Raw genomic sequence first — 19,207 nt, forward strand, 5'->3', positions numbered from 1 at the left:
TTTTTTACGGTGATGGCTTGTTAGCCCTTCGCCCAACCCCCAAGCTGGAGGACCACCCCTTATCGGCTGTCCGCGATTGTTTATTCAATATATTCACAGCTACCCTCCATACAGTATATGGAGGCCGTCTCCTCGATCCGCAACCTGAGAACGCGCCATGCTTATATACTTTCTTAAATTAGACTCGAGCTTTGATTTTCTCTAGTGAGATTACTGATGGTAATAATGTAGAATTGATGCAATCATGAAATAGGAAACCAATCTCCGCTCGGTGCACATGAATCTGCAATACTTATTAGAACAGAGAACAGGCTGAGGGTCATCTCTTTCATTTGCTTAGCAATTAAGATAGCTCAGGGTTGGCAACCTCAGGCTTGTTCATTCTCAACTCTCATTGCTTCTGGAAGTTGTTACCGAGGCGAACAACGTTTCCAAAGTGGTTGAAGTGCACCGTTTTTTGTGAAACTAGAGGAAATCCCCTTTCACCGCGGCTTCCCAAGGCGCGCAAAGAGGTTCATTTTGGGCGACTCTTGCGCCCCGTTTGTGCTGCGCAGGAGAGAAGCTCGCCCAAGCTAACGGATGACGCCGCGCTTCTTGGGCCCTAGCGGATGCCCCTCGTTAACGGCCCCCCCGCGGCGCCGCATCCTGAGTGGCGAGGCGGTGTTGCCGCTCTGTGCTCCTCGGGGACGTAGCCTTCGGGGCCGGCGTCCCGAGCCTTGGTCGGAGGCTGACGAGTGGGCGATTGTAGCTGCATTTGACATTTCGATCACTAACGCTGACACTGCTTATAATTTCCATTATCATTATTTGTATGAGTATTGTTATTATTTTATCCGATCTTGACGACCCCAGCGGGTGCCAAAATTCGTCCAAGGACTGGTGTCCCGGATTCGAACTATGTCTAGTTATGAGTAGAGAGAGCATTTGGTGTACGTAAACCGTTGAGTTAACTGCTACACGTACTATATCGTAATGTATTAGGGAGCAAGGAAGGGAGGGGGTGAATGTCATCGTGTCACTACAGTCCATGAGGATTTACTTGTCTAGTCCCTTTTAGAAAGAGAGAGAATGCTCACCATCTCTCTCTACCCTCATTTATGATGGTCGACACTCCTTCAAACGACCACGAGTTACCAGTGGCGGCATTCTCTTCCTCTTCAAATTCTGACTCCACTCCGCCAGAAAGTTCGTCCATGTCCGTGTCGTCCAAATTGATTACGAACGAATAATAAATTTCCATCTAAAAGTCCATCCTTCGCCCAATAAAATTTTTCAACCTTTTCTACGTGTTTACAGGCCTTCCTCTAAGTTTCTTCCGTCACTTTTGCAAGTGCGCTCATTTTTAACCTGTTACACACGTTTTTTAAGAATCCTATTCGGGGGTTTCTTTCCTGGAGATCGCAGCACGCTTCCAATTCCGCTTCCTTTTGTTTTTTTTTTTTTTTGTTTTTGTTTTGTTTTGTTTTTTTTTTTTTTTCTATTTTAATCCTGTTAACACCACGAGATGATATATCTGTCGCTGCAGCAGTTCTTTCGATAAAACTCGGCACAGATATTGTTTGTTTTCCGCATTTCAGTGCCTCATATTCTCCAGTAAAGAATTTATATGCCTTAATAACCATGTTCATACCGTCCGACTTCAAGGCTTCCCCGCGTTTTCCCATATTGCCTACCATTATTATTAAATACAAGAGCACAACACTCATTACAATATTTAAGGTAACAGTGAAACCATGCATCTCCGAAAACATTTTAATTTGTGAATTATATTATATTAAATTGGTACAACAAGATACAAACTCGTCCACACCTGTGGAGTAACGGTCAGCGCGTCTGGCCGCGAAATCAGGTGACCGGGTTCGAATCCCGGTCGGGGAAAGTTACCTGGTTGAGGTTTTTTCCGAGGTTTTCCCTCAACCCAAAACGAGCAAATGCTGGGTAACTTTCGGTGGTGGACCCCGGACTCATTTCACCGGTATTATCACCTTCATTTCATTCAGACGCTAAATAACCTGAGCTGTTGATACAGCGTCGTAAAATAACCCAATAAAAAAAAGACACAAACTCACTTCACTATTCACAAAATACTCAAACAACCCCGAAACGCCACTGAGAGATCCACTAATTGGGTTTGCAAAAGTGTGAAGGGAGAAGGGAGGAGAAAGGGAATTCCAAGAATTGTACAAAAGGAAACCTCTTGCCCGTCACATCTGGTGGCAATTGGTAGACAAGGACCTCAGACAAGGACAGTAGAAATCACGCCAACTTAATCCTCATGCACTGTACAATAACGACGACTGGAGTACAGTTCCTGCAGCAAATTATTTATCTTTATTATTCAGTAATTTACTTTATAATATTAAATAACCTATTTTTATATTGTGCATTTAATTACAACATACATAGTTCTGTGTTACATGATATTAATGCACATAAGAACAATATATATTGTATATAAATACAACAACATAGAAAACATAGTATTTTACTTTGTACTATTTTGCTCTTCTTCATGACTGTATTTGTACAGTGCACAACTGATTAAGCTTTCAGAGGTGAATTTGGTACGATATTCCGTGAAGCAGCTTTTATACTGATTGTGAGAAAAACTTCTTTCCACATCTCATGATGTGATCGGGGCGAACTTGAAATATGCGATGTTACTATTTCCCTTCGTTTCGTTCCTTGATAGTTTGTCCCTCATATCACACATAACGGAATAGCCTGTATTTTTTGCTGGGACATTTTCCAACCTTTGTTGCACTCTTTCACCAATCCCCCCCCCCTCCGTTACCTGTTTCAGGAAATTCAAATACCCCAGAAAATGCACAAGTATTCAAAACTATCTCAGACAGCACGTGTATCATCAGAGAGCTCAGCGCCTACAATGACTGTACCTTGTAGCCTAGATCATACATACTAGGTTCAAAAAGTTCCCGGAATTTGCTAGTATCATAGAAACAACGTACCTTAAACACTATTCTACAGCATTCCCTTCAAAATAGTTGCCTTCCGCAACAACACACTTTTGCCAACGCGTGTAGAGTTCCTGGAAGCAGGCCTGGAAGCCATTTTGTGAAACCCGTCTTAGTGCTCTCGTCGCGTTTGCGATAACTCTTCAGCATTGAATCTCCGTCCTTTCAGATGACTTTTCAGACGGGGAAACAGAAAGTAATCAGGTGGTGAGAGATCAGGAGAGTATGGTGGGTGATCCAAAGCAGTTATGTTGTGCCTGGCAAGAAAATTCTTTACAATAATTGCGCGATGAGCAGGTGCATTGTCATGCATGAGGAACCAGTTGTTTTCTACCCACTTTTCTGGACGTTTCCTTCTCACTGCGTCCCGGAGGCGACGGAGGATTTCTACGTACAATTCTTTCGTTACAGAACGACCTTCTGGAATGAACTTATGGTGGATGAGACCCTGAGAGTCGAAGAAAACTTCCAACATAACTTTGCCTTTGGAAGTGACCCTAGGAAATTTTTGCTTCCGAGGAGATGTTTCGATTTCCACTCAGATGACTGTCGTTTAGGGACTGGGTCGTACAAGTTGCACCAAGTTTCATCACCAGCAATAATTTTGTTTAAGAAATCACCATCTTCATCAGCCATACTGATCATGTCCCCAGCAAGAGTCATTCTTGTTTCTTTCTGTTCTGCCGACAACATTTTCGGAACTAACTTCTGAGACACGTAATGCATGTTGAGATGCTTGTGAAGAACATTGTGTACACTTCCGACCGATATTCCGACCTCTGCTGCTATCTCTTTTATGGTTTTACGTCGGTCGTCGGTCACAACATTACGCACACGCTGAGCGATTGCTTCATTTGTTGCAGTTGTTGGTCGGCCGCTGCGTACGTCATCTTTGATGCTATCGCGGCCACCAGAAAAGCGTTTATGCCAGGCATACACTTGAGTTTTTTTTTCATTGCTGCTTCGCCATATGCTTCTTCCAACAATCTTAATGTCTCTGCAGGAGTTTTGTGTAACAAAACACAGAACTTGATGTTTGTACGTTGCTCTGTGGACATAATTACAAAATGCGACGAACAAACAAAACACTATGATAAACAATTGCCTACAACTCAAAACCAACAATCGCCATTATCAACAGACTTTAAGGAAATGACATCATGAATGTTACCAACAAAACAAATGTATAATATCCCTTGTTATATATTAATACGAAAAATGGTAGTAAAATTCCGGGAACTTTTTGAACCCAGTAGTATATGTAACAGATATGTCGGGCTTATGGGCTTTGAGGTTAACAACTTTTGTCAGGTTTACTACGCTGCCATCTAGTTGTTACATAAGGAGCGACGTCATAATTCCCATTTGAATTGCATTAGCGACTGTGCTGCCATCTCGTGTTCGTTTACGGCGGACGGGTGGCGATCCTGGCGGTTGTTTTCTTCAAAGTGCTGCCGATTTTAACGTAGCGAGGAGTTATCTGTTACATATATGATCTAGGCTTGTAGGTAAGACCCCTTCCCCCACCTCGTGACGTAATCAAAGCTCTCGGTATAGTAAACTTGTGTCCACTGATAACGTACCCCATCTGCTCTCTTTAGTTATGAGTCTATATGAATGAGAATGTGACCTAGGCCTATCCATAGCCAGGAACATTTTTATCTTGAACGTGACGGACTGTGTCGTTCCGAAACCTTTAGCTATAGCCTTATAGAATTTTAATTGCGTTTCCTTCCTTGTTCTATTTCCTAAAACTCTTCTGATTGTACGAGGGGGATCCAGGAAATAACGACCGTTCGCGCATACCCGCCGCGCAGCTGACTCCCCTTCCTTGTTTGAAGGTCAACTGGCTTCCTTAACATGTGTTCTCATAATGTTGTGAGTACTGGTTGCAACAAGTCGCCATTGTGCATTTTGTGTTACTTCAAAATGAACGACGTGATTGATAATCCCGCCGACTGTGAGGTGAGGAGTGTGATTCGATTTTTGAATGCCCGACATTTGAAACCTGCAGAAATTTACCGGCAATTGAAAGAAGTGTATGGTGATACTGTAATGAATGAAAGAAATGTGAGAAAATGGTGCGAAATGTTCAACAATGGGCGAACAAATGTCCACGATGAAACTCGACCCGGACGCCCATCACTCATCACAGAAGACCTGAAGACTAAAGTGAACGACAGATCTTGCAAGACAGGCGCACATCACTCGACGAATTGCATATTGCCTTTCCTGACATTTCTCGTTCTTTGCTTGGTGAAATTGTGTCGCAACATCTTCGCTACCACAAAATCTGTGCCCGCCCGCACACTGCTGCTTCAACTCGAGAATTGCTGGATCAATTCGGTTGGGAAATCTTTGATCATCCGCCCTATAGTCCAGACCTTGCTCCTAGCGATTTTCACCTTTTCACTAAGCTGAAAGACTTTCTGGGTGGTACGCGTTTTGGAAGTGATGAAGAGTTGAAGAAGACAGTGAACACCTGGATTAATGAACTGGCGGCAGAGGAGTATAACACGGGAATTCTAAAGCTAGTGAACAGATACGACAAATGTTTAAATGTAGGTGGTGATTATGTAGAGAAGTAAAGGAAGCTTCAGTTATGTAACAGACTTTGTTTTTTCAAATAAATATTTTTTTTAATTATTACAACAAAACGGTCGTTATTTCCTGGATCCCCCTCGTACCACACATATATTGGTACTTGGAAAGTTTTATTTGTACATGTCTATCATAGCTATAGGATATATCATTTCCCAAATAATTAAAGTGTGACACTTGTTTAAGAGTAATGTCATCTACAACAATTTCTGATCTTACAGCGTCCTTCCCTTTGAATGCCATTATTTCGGTTTTAGATTTTGATATCTCAAAATTATAAGCTTTTGCTACTGTATTTAGCTTATATACACAATAATGCAGTTCTTCCTCAGACATTGCGATAAGAGCCCGGTTATGTTAATTACAAATATAAATAATATATTCTCGGCAATACAAAGGAAAATATATTCACTAAGCAACATAGTTATTTTAAGTTTAATGAGTCTGACAATAGGCCTATTAGGTTTGGACATTCAATATTCCACTGTAAGAAATGGACACATCTATATTTGTGCAGTCTTTTACCAAGTAATACGTTACATCATACCGACATTATAAAAAATCTAATTCCTTGCAGCCTACATGTCTAGTAGTACAGGTTTATAATACCCATTGGGGTAAGAGCGGAACGGGCTAATGACGCCTTCTTTTGAAGATGATGAAGATAAACGAGGAAATAAATAAACAGATTGTAGCTCTAATTTAATGAAATGCAGCCTAACACGTTCAAGTCTGTAATAGCCCCAAACCGGTCCTGAAGTAATGTAGTCAACTGCCGTCAAGAGCATCGAAATACCACGCGGACAATGACGTAATAATTACTTAGTCTGTGTTTGTTTTCTCTATGAACTCTTTCGTTATGTTCTAACACTCATGCATTAACTACAGTACTAATTACTGCATATGATCATATTTTATTCATGTGAAAACATCATATGTAACAGCCATAGGTTAGGGCGTTATACTGGTGACAGACTACAGTCGCTAATCACGATCAGCATTATCGGGATTACCGAAAATGTGGTGACACACTAGGTCACGCTTAGTCCCGTCACAGTCTACTATATACAGTCGCGAAGCTTGAGGTGTTTTTTTTGCAAATCTCGTGATAAAGCGCTCCAAGCGGTTAGCAACTAGAAACAATAGACTGTCCATGGTCGACTTTGGACTGTGTCGTACTTCTATCGAGTGCTAGCTCGTTGCGTATTTCACATTGATGCTTGTGAAATGTTCGTTATTGGTTGTAATGAAAATGTTAATGGCTAAAATATAATAATTGGAATAATAATATGGGACAAGGAGGAGACGTTTGTAGTGCTATAAATTGTAGCAACAGTAAGAGAACGAGGCCAGAGTTATCCTTTTTCCGATTTCCGAAAGATTCAGAAAGGTTCCTGGGTTTCCACAAGAATGCTGTGCAGAAACAAAACTGTTAATTTTGAAGTTCTTTGTGACTGTTAGAATACATCATATCCTTAAATTTCACAATGAAATGTTTCAGTCTAACCGAAAGGACATTAGATACCGGTTAAAGTTCTGTCACTTAGGCTGCTAAATTTCCAGAGAAAGATTAGGTCTAATTTTTTTTTCATATGATATATTTTTAATTGTTGCTATTAATTTTGTTATTATTTTTATGTGTTATTTTACTAAAGACGTAGAAAAATTAAGTTTGTTTTAATGAAATTTATTGATCACATTTTATTTTCAATTCTGGTGGGATTATTATTGCTTAGGCCTACTTTTTTTTGTCAAAGGACATGTTTTTAATTATAGCTGTTAATTTTGTTGTTATTTTTATTTGTTGCTTTACTAGAGACGTAGAAAAAGTCTGTTACAATAAAATTTATTGATCACGTTTTATTTCCAATTCTGGTGTGATTATTATGGCTTAGCCTCATCCCACTTTGTTAACTACGTAAGCCTACACTACAAGTACCGGTACACGTTAAGTTACTGCATTAATTCATATTTCCATTATTATTGTTGTAAAGGGAAATGCAAATTAATATTTATTGGTTTCATAGTTAATTATCGCTATAATCTTGAATGAGTGAAGCTATTATAGTAAATTTCAGTTCGTTTTGCACAAACAAAAATTATATTAACTTATTTCTTGCAGGTATCTTTAAGTTTATGGTGGAATTTAATATACTTCGTTAAAATAATAAATTAACTTTATGCATTTAATATTTCAATAATAGAAGGAAGGTGTTAATTTTTCCAAAAGAACACGACAACGAAAGTGTAACATATTTTGTCGTCTGCTAGGAAAGAGATCTGCGATGATGAGGCGATAGTAGCGATGCTAGTGGTGGGCAACTACCCATGTTTGCATGTTTACTACATATTGAGCTTCGCGACTGTATATAGTAGACTGTGGTCCCGTGTGGTCAACAGCTGAATTACCATAGAGGAAACAATTTTCTCTATGTACATCTTATATCTTTGTTTCCTTTTTTGGACAACACATAAAGTTCATACTTTCTTTTAATATTTGTTCATTGTTTTTTTTTCTTTTTTGTTGTTTCTTGCAGTGTGATATGGGAATTTATTTGTTAAAATTGTTCTACGCTTTACAATATAAACTGATACAATTTATGTCATTACTATTTATATTATTTTGAAAAGAGATTTTATAACTTATAAAATCTATATCATGCCAAAAATTTATATTATTTTGTAATAAAACATATTTTTAAAATCAACCCTAACCTCAACGATAGCGTCGTAATGGAGACTGAAATTGAAAATCTGAAAAAGAAGCCAGTTCCAGTTTGTAATCCATTATTTATTGAAATGAAACAACTTTTAGCAATCTTCTATTGCTCTCTCTCTCTCTTTCTATATATATATATATATATATATATATATATATATATATATATATGTATACATATATGTATATATATATATATATATATATATATATACATATACGAATAATTCGTCTGTCATTTATTAATATATTTCTTTTTACTTTTCTCACATCTGCATTAAATTTCTCCACTACGTCTAATAGGAGCCAAATCAATTTTCTAGCAATTCATTTTCGTTTCTATTTCATGTAACACAATGGAAGGGGTAACAAAATTCCACAGCAGAAGCTATCACGACTTCCTAAATAATATAAATCAAGGTAATTCGAAACCAAAGATTACTAAAATGTTACTTTCGTCCACTGGGCCGTGCCTTAGCGCAGTTATCTTGTTCTGGAAACAGGATTTAGCTCCTGATCGCGATCGAGACGGTGACACACTACAAACCCGATCGTGATTAGGGACTGTAGTCTGTCACCAGTATTAGGCTAACTCTTTATGCAAAGAAAAATGGCAATGACAATGAAATAAGCGGAATGGAAGTAGAAAGAATTAAAAGGTACGCAATCGCGCGGTCTTGCTAGGAAAGTTGGGGCTGAGAGAAAATGTCTATGTGAGCTCCAAGCCTATGGGATGTACAGGGACATCATTTTATTTTTACTTGCATTTTTATTGTACCTGCATTTCTGAATGTACTTCACTCCCGCCCCTTCACTAATGTCCTTGCTTCTGTCAGACACACAAACTTACGGCCGCTGTTGCATTCGAAGTCTTCAAGCAGTGAAGTAAACACTGCAGTGTATAGTGTGTTTCAGAAATATGGTTGCGTTTTCTATAGAAGAAAGAGCCTATATTAATAATATCGTACTAAAAAATTATATTCAAGAAACGATAAATTCAATTTCATAGAATATGCTTCAAAATGTTTTTAATAATATGCGTACTGAATTGAAGCCTGCATTGTAATGAACGGCAACCATTTTCAGCAACTTGTTTAAAAATTCAGATTAGCTTATTTTGAATTGAGGTGGCTAGGTGACATTTGTAATAACATGAGTTAAGTGCATCCAGTGTAAGCTAAAGCATCTAAAATTTTAGTGGAAAAGGGATATTTTAATCGCATCACACATTAAAATTTAAATAAAAATTTCACCGATTTTACGAAAACTTAAATATTTAAACCCCATTTTCTCAAAAGTAACTTAAGTGCACTTACAGCCCTTTACTTATGACCCCCTCAATTTAAATGCACTCTCTATATTGTATGTTAACACCAATAATTGATATGCTAAATAAAGTAGACATTACATAACGAACATAGCCGCCTGAAAAGTTGAGTTTTTGAAAAAAAAAATGTTACTACTCTACTGTATTTTGATAAATTCCGTAAAAGTGATAATCAAACTGAAAATCGTAATATCGTATTTCCCTACAACATAAATGGATACACTACTTTTCTCTCCTCCTATACCTAGTAAAATTATTTGTTTACATATTGCACTAGTAACACCAAACTCCTGTAATGGAAGGGGGCAACAGTGTTTCCGAGTATAGCCAGGTTAATGTTAAAAATGTTGGTAAAAATAAAGTGATGTCCCTGTACTTGTCTCACTGTTATTTTATACTGTTGCGTTATAGGAACATAAGAGAATTTTGAAAGGGAAAAGCCAAAAATGGGCGTACTCTAATAGCAATCTCATGAGAAAGAGGAATGTCACTAGGACGACTGAACAACAGCAAGGCAGATTCGCCGAAGATGTTAAAAGCCTGGCCAATGCGAGTGGAGAGAGGGGGGGGGGGCGCAGTCTTCGCTAGGCAAGGAATCCGAATCCTTTGCACAGGGCGAATAAGCAGTGTTGCCGATTCAGCGGTTTTCCCGCTAAATCTAGCTTTTTTTGGATAACCGTCTCGCGGGTAAAATTATATTATCCCACTTAGCGGGAATACTAGCGGTTTTTAATCTTTAAAATTTCTGAAATGAAATTCATATTAGCATTATAAGCGGCTTTTATAATTACGTTTAATTCGTTCAGTGTGTGTTCTGTGAAATAATGGATGTGTTAATGTAGTGATAATTCCATATTATATATGTTACGGTTAAAACCCGAAATCCGTCATAACCAGTTTCAGCTAGTAAAAACTAGTTTAAGCAAATAAAGATAGAAAGTCAGTTTTCGTATGATCTAGAATCAATGTCAGGTTAGGTTTCATTTGTTTAGGTTTTTGTTTGGTAAAAGCCTAAAAAAAACCTCTACAAACCAAACCTAATCTATATATTATTTTAATATACCGAAGTACATATGATATTTCCATGCAGATATTCTGCGTCATCATACGATGAAAGAGTAATGGAACGGAAAAAAACTCTCTCCGGCACCGGGATTTGAACTCGGGTTTTTCAGCTCTACGTGCTGATGCTTTATCCACTAATCCACACCGGGACCCACCCCGACGTCGGACAGAATCGTCTCAGTTTAAGTTCCAACTCTTGGGTTCTCTCTAGTGGCCGCCCTCTGCACTACGTCATAGATGTCTATGAACGTAGAGGGAACTCAAGAGTTGGAACTTAAACTGAGACGGTTCTGTCCGACGCCGGGGTGGGTATCCGGTGTGGCTTAGTGGATAAAGCATCAGCACGTAGAGCTGAAAAACCCGGGTTCAAATCCCGGCGCCGGAGAGAGTTTTTCTCCGTTCCATTACTCTTTCATCGTAAACCTAACCTGTCATTGATTTTAGATCTTACGAAAATTCGTTATATATCTATATTTTAAAATTACTTTTTACTAGTTGAAACTGGTTTTATCGGATTTTGGGTTTTAACAGTAACATATATAGTGCAATAAGAATTTAATTATGTTGTGTCTGTGATAAAAGTGTCCAAAATTGCTTTATAGCGCCACATTGGAAATGATAAAAGTGTGCTATATTCGTTACATTGGCGGGTGGATGCTCTATCTTGACCATTATTATTATTATTATTATTATTATTATTATTATTATTATTATTATTATTACTATTACTATTACTATTACTATTATTATTATTATTATTATTATTATTATTATTATTATTATTGAATAATAAGTATACATTAAAATCTAGAGATATTTGCTAGAAAATCGGGGTTTTCGAAAGTCATCTAGCGGGATTATACGAACAACTGTTGGCAACACTGCATAAGCTCGCCTAGAATACCCAAGCACTGCCATCGTGATCTAATACAGGCCGTAAGGCAGACCACGTGACTCGCTTAACAGCTGATCGCGAAAGGCGGTCTTTCAACCATATGAATTAGTTGCAGTGCATGAAGAATAACATATATTTCTCTGAAATGCAGTGTAATTGCGTCAGTAAAATTTTAAACAGTGATTGTGAGACACTTGAGACACAATTTACTTGCAATTTAAGGTATAATATTATTTTTGGTGTGAAAATTACGTTGTTGCAGGCAAAGTTCGTATGTGTAATACCTGCCTTTATTTCGATTAAATATTGCGCCCTTATGTGGTTAAGTGAAATTTTGGTCTTATAAACAGTAGGCTAAATTTGTGTAATAATATATACGTGAAAGTGAAACATTGACTGGCATGTAAAGTAAGTTGTGATTAGGCCTAAGTGCAGCGTTACCGATGTTATTCTTGTCTAATCCATTATTGTTAGTTTAACGTATTTGTCTTATTAAACTTAAATTATTGCGCCCTTTTTATTTGTGAATAACCTACATTATACGAGTAAATAATACGAAGTTTGATAATATACACAATTTGAACTAAAAACGAGATACATATAGTATATTACGAAAAATTATACCCTTTAATTTTCATTACTGTTACAGTATCTAGAATTATAATTAGTTGAAATAAAGCCCTCATGCTTCATTACGAAATTCTTGCACATTCATTTATGCACGTTTCAACAATTTTCAGTTGCATCGCACGCATATTTTAATGTGTTGAAGTTATAGGTTATGTTTATTCTATCAGTACTTGCCTTATTTCCATATTCGCAATTATGCATTATAATTAAGCATAACGCTACGTATAACTTATAAATGCAATTTGTCTACACTTCAATTGTATTTATTCGTTTCAGACGGTACTCCAGTCTGAAGTCTGATTAGTTTAATATGTTACTACGGCTAAACTAGCGCTGAGGTAGTTCCCTTCGTATTCATACATCGTGCATATACAAATTAGTTCGGTTCGTTCAGGATTTTAATATGCCTTGCTTATAGGATCAAATGCATCTCCACAAAAAATAAATTCAACTGTTTTCAGTTCAGAAATTACCGGAACTATACCTCAGCGCTACTAAGTAATATAACGTATGTACATTTCATAGGAGGGACTGTGGTGAATTTTCTACCTATAAGTAAGGACGGTAACCGTGTTCTGAAGTTTATCCTAAAAATATATTCTTCTTTATTAAATCTCAAAACCGTTTTCGTTCTCAACTTAAGCCTAAAATGTTGACGCAGATAGGTTATGTTAACATGGTAAATTCTCTTCACATAAAAATAACACAGTTTTATTTATTATTCCTGCCACATTATGCAACACATAAATGGAACTTATGCACATATTACATTGAATAAAAATTTAATTGTATTATTTATTTGTTCCGTACTTTACTGGGTTGTAATGAATTGTATTTATCTAACCTACCAGATTAACACACAACTGTACATACACTAATTTCATAGGAGGGACTGTGGTAAATTTTGTACCTACAAGTAAGGAAGGTAGACGTGCTAAATTAAAATCACAATATAAATAATTCTTCTTTATTAAATCTCAAAATAGCTTCCATTCAAACTTAAAATGTTGATGCAACCAGGTTATGTTACCATGTAAAACTCCGTTCACATTAAAATAACACAGTTTTGTAATTATTTCTGCAACATATTATGCAATAAGAAGTGTGAAGGGGTCTTATACACACATTACACTAAATAAAATTGAGCGCCGACACGCTATAAAGTAATATATTTCACTCAGCTCCGTATACTCAAATAGAAAAGCCCGACTCATCGAGTGACGTCACACAACCTGCATTACGGCCTGGTCTAGATCACGATAGCAGTGACCCAAGGCATCACGATAAAACCAAGGCTCCTATTGTCGAAGGCTTTAATTTGGAAAATGCCGAAGTTTATGTGGGAGATTATATAGGTCCGTGGCCCATTTATTTCGGGGCTCAACTCGACATTTGTCTTAGCGTCTTAGGAAAACCACATGAAGGATGAGGGGCGAGTCTATTAGCTTTGATATGATCCTAATAAACCATGGTACGTTGAAGGTAAGCCAATGACGGAAGTAGTAAACTAAATAAATTGTCTCGGTGTTTACCGCCGGATTTCCCATCATGCTATCTCGTAAATATCGTTTAGAATGATCACTTCAGTACGGGCAATTAAGTGTTGATTAAAAGTCAATGTAAATGAAGTACACAATTAAATGCATTAAATACGTCCTCACTTTTCAAGTCTGTTTTCTTTTGTATAATTAAGATAGTCTTTTCACTGTTTTCCTACTACTACAGCCTCGTGTTCAAAGATCTGACAAACAATTGAAATGTGGTTTCGCCGCATCAAGGCCTTCTGGATGTGCTTTCTAAAACATCGTAAGTAATAAGTAGTTCCGTACAACACATATTAATCACATTAAGACTACGAGAGCTCCGGTTTTAGTCACGTTTAGATTACATACGTGATGACCATTTCTTCTGAAGGGCTCTTTGCATAATTTATTGCTATAGAACAATCCCAAGAACAGTCGGTAAATACAGGATGCAAACTGAGTGAGTTCACGCTTGGTGGATAAGATCGGTAGGACATTAATCATTACGTCACTATCTTCAGTACATAACAGTTTACTATTACGAAGTACTGAGGAAATGAATCGCCCCATGCAGAAAGGGCTTCAGTCCATTAGACCTGGTTTTGAGAAAACTAAGGAAAACAGTGTGTACTTTGTATTCCTTTCTGCATAGAACTCTGAGCCTGACGCTTCAGTTTCTGTCTTTCCAAGCATTGGACTGAATGCCTTTCTGCACAGGCTGATGGAACCATCCATAAAGAAATGATTTCCATCGATGTCTCGATTTTTTTTTTTTTTTTTTCAAAATTTGTGACTGAAGCCCTTTCTGCATGGAGCGATTCAAATATGTTCCGCTACAAAATCGATTTGAGATTGTATACTAAGTTACATACCATTTTGGCGAAAAAGTGGTTGACATAGGCCAGCCGTGGTGAGGACATGACTGGCGAGACATTGTGGCTCGCAGTGATAGCTGTGCATTTCGCCTGCTTCTAACCTCCGCCAACCCCCACCCTCTCACTCACTACAGTCAAACTCCGTTCCATTTGTATTTGTCTCTGACCTGCGAGTGGCATATGTCTCTCTCGAAACCATGTACGAAAGTTCCAAGTAGGATGTGGGGACGCATTTTTTTCCTGTCAATATGATGAGAATATTAAATGTATGATTTGTTCACAGGTAATACGAGGAAAACGGTCGTATAACATAAAACGGCATTATACTACATGTTACTGATGAAACATTAAAATGTTAAGTGTTATTGTTGTTATCATCATCATCATCATCATCATCTCTGTACGTCGACTCTTTTTCAGCAGATGTACGAATAATGCGGTTAGCTCTTCAATTTGAACTCACTGATTTACTATGTGATGTCAAATGAAAGCTAGGTGTAAGGACTTGACAAATGTTGAACTTTCAAATCTTTGCCAAAAAATAAATATCCGAAGCTTCGTTCTTTCGCTTGCTCTGTTGAAGCCATGAAAATTCTTACCGGAGCCAAGAGGAAGATAAAAGAGACGATCTATTTTACGCTACCCGATTAAAATATAACCAGACAGAGACAAAAAATAAAGCAAAAGGTTAGATAATTGGGATTGTATTCTTTGGGTATTTATTGTACAGCGCAATGGAAAAGTCTGCAAGAACTACTTAGTTCAATTTATTGTATTACTATTACTTTACAATACATTCAACAAGACTACTTTGTGCGAGATCGTGCGTATTTGCTTGTTTTCCGCACAGGACCAATACGCGGTAAGTGTGAAATACCACTTTCAGTATTCCCAACGTAACACACATAACAATTTCCCTCTTCTTACCGCTTAAGCGCGACATTCATTTTACTGCTTTAGGCTTTTAACATATTATTTTTGGAGACGTTTAACATAGTAATAATTATAAATTGGAAACTTACCACTGCAATTTCACCTAAATTGCAATGTTAATTATTGTTTTTAAATATTTGCAAAAATTAAGTAAACTCTACAACTCCACTAAAGTTACTGGATTCGTCATGCAAGTAACATTAAGGAAGCCGTGAAAAAATCAACGAGATTCCAGATGCCGATGTTATTACTGCAATATGTTATATAAATAATATTGTTAAAATATTAAAATGAAAAATAAATCATTACATAACCTTACCGTTTGTTTTAAGTTCGCATTTATAGACTGGGAGAAAAAAGACAGACGTATATCACGGCCTGCTGGAGTATAGTAAACACAGAAAACATTTTATAGCAACAATGTTGAAGAAAGATATTTTGGTGTTCCGAAGTTGCCGTCATTAAACAGAAACCAACATGGCGATTTCATTGCAAATAATTAGAAATTCATCTTTCAGGTATGTAATAAACGATCTTCGCACAAAATAATGTACGATACACGAGCGGTATGTTTGTTTTCATGTTCTCGGAAATTAAAAAAGCTCAACTACGTTTCGCTTTTTCAATTTTTTCCTCCACCATGAAAACGTCAACATACCGCTCTTGTAACGTATATTACTATTACAACGTCCATAAACATCACTGTTTAACATACAGGACATTGCTTATACACACACGTAGTATCACTTTATGTTCACTCATTAGCAAGTTTCTGTCTGCCATCTCCGCTCCTCGAGCAATATCTCGAACGGATAAATAGAGAACTCTGGGTAATGTACCCAACAAGTAGTTCTCATGTTCACCACCTACGACGTTGGGCGCTGATCGTCTTATTTCAGCCTCCCTGCCGCCAGATGGTGCTGACCGCAGTTTCGCATCCTATTATATATTTATCCATGGTGAATGTTTTTAGTTCGCTTAGTAATATCGTTGTAGCCTCTCCCCCCCCCCCAAGTGCAACGAAACAATAAGTGATGTCGTGGACTCGCCAGATAAGCGCACTATTATTACTAGCCATCGCTACTATCACTATGTATGCATTTCCACAAGGCTTGCAGCAGCTAAAGAATGCTTTGAAGTAGGCTGATACCTGTCAGTGTTTCAAGCTTCTGTGATGTATGCAGTGTTAAATCAACGTTTTTAAGGCAAGCGGATTGTATCTAGTATCAAATTGTAGATCTTATTCTCTCTTACATAACAGACCTCTCTGCAAAAATTTGAATAAGTTAATAAATTACTGTTTATTTATTTATTTACATCGGCTTGCGAAACGGCCGCTTTTCATACACTCTGTAATTTAATTGCAGATCTTCGTTTTGCGGGGAAGAGGGCCTAACCGGACTGAAACCCTCACATTTTTCAATAGATATTTCAAAATTATATTAGATCTAAAGTATGAAGAAACAATCACCATTGGTGTTACGAGTGCGACACTGAAAGAAAAATGTTTGACTGTTTCTACCGGCAAGACCAATATAACGACACCTAAGAATGAAAATCTCGTATGTCTAATTTTCTAAATTTTACAGGAGAGCAAAAAATCGACATACAAGGTTTTCACATTTAAATAGATGGCTCGTAAATCGGAAATTCTATATGATTTCGACATACAAGTTTTTCACATTCAAATAGATGGCTCGTAAGTCGGATTTTCTATAATGACTAGAGATACGCGCTTTTCATTTTAAAATTAAATCATAAAGAGATACGTGGTTTTCAATTTTTCCCTTTTTTCATGAAAAAAATTTTAAATGAAAGTTTTGCAATTGTAGACCATAAGAGCACGGGATTTCCTATAAATTTGAGTGAAAATCGCATTTTCGAAAAAAAAATCGACTTATGAGGTTTTCATTCTTAGATGTCGATAAGTAGAGTAACAAATCCTTTATATTTCTGCTGACAGGTTATTTTAAATTGAACTGTGATTGTCAAAGAAATTATGAAGCTGCCGTTTTCAATACAGTAACAGTTGATTCATTCTGCAATGACGGAGAATGACTTTTGCTTTATAACAACTGTTGGGAAGTCTGAATTTGGTGTTAAATTTTACTGTATTAAACAATAATTACTGTTTTTAAGGGGAGAGGATGGTACTGTTTAAAACTTTTTTCCTATTTGGTGTAAAATATTAATTTTTTATGTAGAGAGCTCATAGCTGTGGCAACTCAACCAAATAAAAATATTTTGAAAAAAAAAATTACTTGGGGCCCAAATTTGAAAAAAATATACCCAATGCAGGATTGTACTAAAACCGATATATCTAAACCGTTTTTTAAGATAGTTTCAAACAGTTTTTTGCAATGCATTTACAAAAGCATATTCTACAAACTGTCTGTAACAGAATTTTGATATTAGTCCGTACGTTTGTAAAATAAACAATTAAAATTTAATCACAATTTTCTGATTTCCTTTCTTGCAAACAAACGGACGTATTTTTAAAATGAAATTAATTAACAAAATTCTGTTACAGAGAAAAGTTTCCTAATAGTCTAAAGAATGTGTGTTCTAAATTTCATGCATGTATCTTTAATAGTTCAGAAATTATATCCATTTTTATCTGGCAATGTAGCAAAAAAAAAAAATGAAGTTACTGGAAACCGATAAAAGCGGGCGAGTGATTTAAAAATCCATAGCGCAGAAAGTTTAAAAATGACGTCTCAACATCCGATAAGGGCACAAATACCCACAAAATGTTATGCAATGCATTCCACACATATCAAAAGGGTATTTTAAAGATTTTTTTTTATTTAATTTACCGGAAACAACAATAAAAGTGGGCGAGTGATTTGAAAATCCATAACGCAGGAAGTTTAAAAATGGCGACTCAACATCCGATAAGGGCACAAATACCCACAAAATGTTATGCTATGCATTCCACATATATCACAGAGTATTTTAAAGATTTTTTTTTTAATTTACTCATTTTTCACCAAAAAAATATCATCCTCTCCCCTTAAAGATATTGTACAGTATCTAGGTCATGGGCAAATTTGTCAAGTGATGTTCTCAAAACTAGTCCTCTTCCCATCTTAAATTCCTTGCTACTCCACTGTGCAATATAATTTATTGCACTTCAAACTTAGAGTTTATCTGGTGATTTATTTATCGAGATGCTGTGGTAAGTATACTTTGCGCATTTGTTTTTAGAAATTACAACATTTTTTACTAATTCATAAAATGACAAAGTAAAATTAGATTTTAGCTGCGAGTGGAAAATTTAGCTCCCGAGGCCAAGCCGAAGTCGATAATTTCTACGAACGCACAATAGTAATATATACAGCATAAGAGAATAAAATCTGTTTACTTTCGTGTGTTATGCATTATTTTATCCATTACTATAGTCCCGACGCTCTAATTTCCGGCAGCCAATCGCGTTGCAGGTCGGCTACATTTAAACGTATGCGTCTTGTGATTCGCTGATGAAGACGTTATTCATTTCTTAAGGCTCGATAAATACTTAATATAATCGCCCGCCATTTTGGCTCTTTCGTTGGCGTTAGCAGAAAGCACACTAAGACGTTATTTGCCGCTCAATTATTTACTGAATTACAGTGCGTTTGATTTATTATCATAGGCGCTACGACATGATAATGTTTAACGGTGT

At 36.8% G+C, this 19,207-nt stretch overlaps 1 protein-coding gene across 2 annotated transcripts in view; it reads left to right on the plus strand.

Annotated features, from left to right (window-relative positions):
• The window catches only part of e (nonribosomal peptide synthetase ebony), a 112,800-nt gene that overhangs the window by 59,695 nt on the left and 33,898 nt on the right, over positions 1–19,207 (plus strand). The gene's annotated exons all lie outside the window — the stretch shown is intronic.

The sequence above is a fragment of the Periplaneta americana genome, chromosome 8, assembly GCF_040183065.1.
Source record: "Periplaneta americana isolate PAMFEO1 chromosome 8, P.americana_PAMFEO1_priV1, whole genome shotgun sequence".
NCBI lineage: Eukaryota > Metazoa > Arthropoda > Insecta > Blattodea > Blattidae > Periplaneta > Periplaneta americana.